Source organism: Diabrotica undecimpunctata, chromosome 6 (genome assembly GCF_040954645.1).
Source record: "Diabrotica undecimpunctata isolate CICGRU chromosome 6, icDiaUnde3, whole genome shotgun sequence".
NCBI lineage: Eukaryota > Metazoa > Arthropoda > Insecta > Coleoptera > Chrysomelidae > Diabrotica > Diabrotica undecimpunctata.
Genome location: NC_092808.1, coordinates 78425411 through 78429489, shown reverse-complemented (window position 1 = coordinate 78429489; position 4079 = coordinate 78425411).

Below are 4079 nucleotides of genomic sequence, written 5' to 3'. Positions count from 1 at the left end.
TTGGCACTTTATCACCTACAAAACAGATACGTGAACGTTAAATTTCTCTGGGCACCATCACATACAAGTATCGCAGGAAAAATGAAAAAGTAGATGAATTAGCTAAGAAAGCTGCTACCTGAAGTTAGCAAACTGAAATAATGACTACAATTACATTCAGTGATACCCAGTTCATTATTAAACAGCACTGTGTAAAAAATTGGCAATAAATGTAGAATTCTAATAAGGCTAACCTTAAAAACGTTAAAACTAGGATTGGCACTAAACTACAATTTCCAGAAAACAGAAGGCAACAGGTGATTATAAACCGACTAACGCCCGATTTCATAATCAATTTAAAGTAAACTTTAAATTAAAGTCCACTTTAAAGTGTAAATTTCAGTTTTATAATACTGTAACCTTACTTTAAAGTTCACATTAAGTTAAATGGTAGAAATCTGTCAATTAACTCCTTAAAGTCCACTTTTACTAAACCAATAGACAGTTTAACCTCAAAATTCTTATATCGTCTTGGTCTTGTTTCAAGTTTGTTTACATTTTTATTTTATTTTTTTTTTTTTTCAAATTTAAAATGAATTTTTCTACAAGTTCAGATTCTTCTGAAGATGAATTTATATATGTCCGCCGCCCTAAAGTTTATGGGGAAAGAATAAATTATAAAAACCAATATGATGATGTAAGTTTCTATGAAAGATTTAGATTGACAAAAGAAACAGTTATGTCCTTACTGGAACAAATCGAACCTTTAATAAAACTTCCAACAAATAGGTAAGTAATACCATTAAGATATAATAAAATTTATGATCACATTAACATTGGTGGATACAAAAATCATTAAAAAGTAAAACCAATAATGTTAAAATGTGTATAGAGAAATATATTAATGAAAACATATTTTTAGGGGAGGAGCTGTTACACCACTCCAACAATTATTATTGACCTTAAGATTTTTTGCTTCTGGAAGCATGCAAGTATCAGTAGCTGACTACATGGGTATATCAAGGGCAACAACGTCCAGAATTATCAAAAGAGTTTCTGCAGCAATTGCATCATTAAGCAGACAGTACATTAAAATGTATGAAACAAATGATGAAATGGTCCAAGCTGCAGAAGAGTTTTATGCCATTGCACGATTTCCAAGATGCATAGGTGCAATTGATTGCACTTTAATACGAATCGATTCCCCTGGAGGTGTAGATGCAGAAATATATCGCTCAAGAAAAGGATTTTTGTCCAAATGTCCAAACAATCAGTGACTCTACTTTAAAAATCAGAAATATTGTTGCACGATGGCCTGGTTCTGTGCACGATCAAACAATATTTAACAATAGTTCCATAAAACAAAGATTTGAAGCTGGAAACTTTGGTAGATTTGTACTAGTTGGTGATAGTGGTTATGGTTTAAAATCATATTTAATCACCCAGCTACATGATGCTAGAACAGAAGCAGAAAATCTTTACAATGAATCTCTCATAAGAACTAGGAATGTTGTGGAAAGGCAATATGGGGTATGGAAACGACGGTTTCCAATTTTAAGAAACGGAATGAGACTGAATTTGGATGTAACTATGAATGTAATAGTAGCTACAGCAGTACTGCATAATATAGCCATAGAAAATGGAGACTTGTTTCCTATAGATCTTAATCTAGATCAACAAGAAGATAATTTGCCTCAGTTTCAGGGAAATTTAGATAGTGGAAGACATTATCGTGAATTATTTATTAGACAGCATTTTGCAGAATTGTAGATTTAAAATTATAAAATTTAAATTAGTTTTATACTTAAGTACTATATTATTGTGTATAAATGTATTACATTAATTTTTAGTTTTGCCTTTTTTAAGATAAATTTTATAGGATGATTCTCAATTTCAGTAAATTTACACTTGTATAATTGTACCTATATTTTTATGTATAAATGTATTAGATTTATTTTTATTTTTATTTTTATTGAGATAAACTTTATAGGATATTATGATGCTCAAATTTTAGTAATTTACATTTTTATTATTGTAGGTATATATTATTATGTTTAAATGTATCAGTTTTATTTTCACCTTTGTTGAGATAAATTTTATATTTATTTCAATAATTAATATTTTAATAATTGTACCTATACATTATGTATAAATGCATTATGTTATTTTTACTTTCACCTTTGTCAAAAAATTTTATAGGATATTATGATGCTCAATTTCAGTAATTTACATTTTTATAATTGTAGCTATTTATGTTATTATGTATAAATGTATTAGTTCTATTTTTAGTTTTGTCAAGAATAAATTTTATAAGATATGATGGTTAATTTTAGTAATTTACATATTTATAATTTTTGTACATATTTATTAATTCAGCAATTTCTGTACTGTGTTCTTAAATGTTTTGAATAGTTTTAATTTACTTGTGGAATATAAGGGACATTAAAACACAACACTTTTTGTACACTATATTTATTGTAAATTTTGTTGAGCCAAAATTTTAATTTTAATTCCATTTCTAATATTTTAATTTTTAAATCCTGTTCCCTTATATCTCTCTCATGTTTAGCCTTTTCCCTCTCTTCCTTTTCCTTTTGCCTTTGATTTTCTTCAATTAATACTTCCAGCTTGTGTTCATAATATTTTTTCTTTGCCTCAATGGCAGGATTTAAAACTTTAGGCCTCAGCTTTTGATGGGCTGTTTTTTTTAATTTTTCCGGAATATACTTGTGCCAGTTTTTTCTGGGTGAATCCTAAAAACAAGAATTATTTAATTACAACTGTACACTTTTATTACATCTTTACTACCTGTTCAATTACTTCTAAAGAAATTTTGGAGTCTGTATTGTTATCACTATGTTCAAATTCATCTTTTGATGTTGTTGATGATTCTTCAACAATTAAAATCTAAAAAAAAATGTGTTAGAAAAGATGTATACAACCTTTATATAAATATGCATACATTATTGACATCCATGTCAAATAATTCTCCAACATCATTTTGTATATCCTAAAACAATTGAAATTAATAATTATGTTATAAAAAAAAACCTGTTTAAACTTAGTACTTTATTGATTTCAATAGAATCAGAATCAAAATTTGCATTCAAACCCATTACTATCTTTAAATTCATCAAATCCAGTACAACATCTGTACTGGTGTCTAAATTAAAACTGTAGCATGGGCCGCCACCAGTCCCCCCTTGGTAACACCTTAACTTGGCAACTTCCTTTCTTGCCTTGCTCTTTATGTTATCATATTGGGCCCGTACTTGATCCAGTGTCCTGGCATGAAAGTTTTTTGCGTTAAAATTAGCAACAATTTTTTTCCAAGCATTTTCCTGCAAATGTAATTTTTATTTTTCATATATGAACAAAAATATATATAATAAAAACTAACCTTCTCATTCCAATTTAGTTTATTTGTTGTTTTACACTCTATGATTGATTTATATTTAGAGACCTACTCAATGAGTAAAAGTTCCTCCTCTTTCGTGAAATTCACAGAACGACTTCTTTTCGCTGCAGACATAATTATCAACTAACTTTTAACACCTAACTTTACTACAAACAAATAACAACTAACTTTACAAACAATTAACAACTAACTTTACAAACAATTAACAACTAACTTTAACTTTATAAACAATTAACAACTTTCACAAACAATTTAAGATACAAAAGATATACCACGTTATTTCGATTTCGACAAAAACCCGGCAAAATTGACATAAACACGATTACCAACCTACCAAATTAAACACTAAAGTTTACTTTTACTAATGAAAAGAGCTGTAGGTATAATGAAACCGGGTGCAACACTAAAGTGCACTTTAGTGTAAAGTGAACATTAGTTAAAGTGTACTTTAGGTTGCCATTATGAAATCGGGCGTAAGAATTGGACATACAGCGTTAACTCACCAGCATCTCATAACGAAAGAACTACCACCTGAATGTTCCTATTGTGAACGTCCAATAACTTTTCAACAATATTGATTGAATGTCCTCTCTATTTCTACTAAAGAGCCATCAACAACGTATCAGAAGAAGCAAAGAAACTTAAAGATATTTTAAACTGTAACGTATCACATACAATCAAA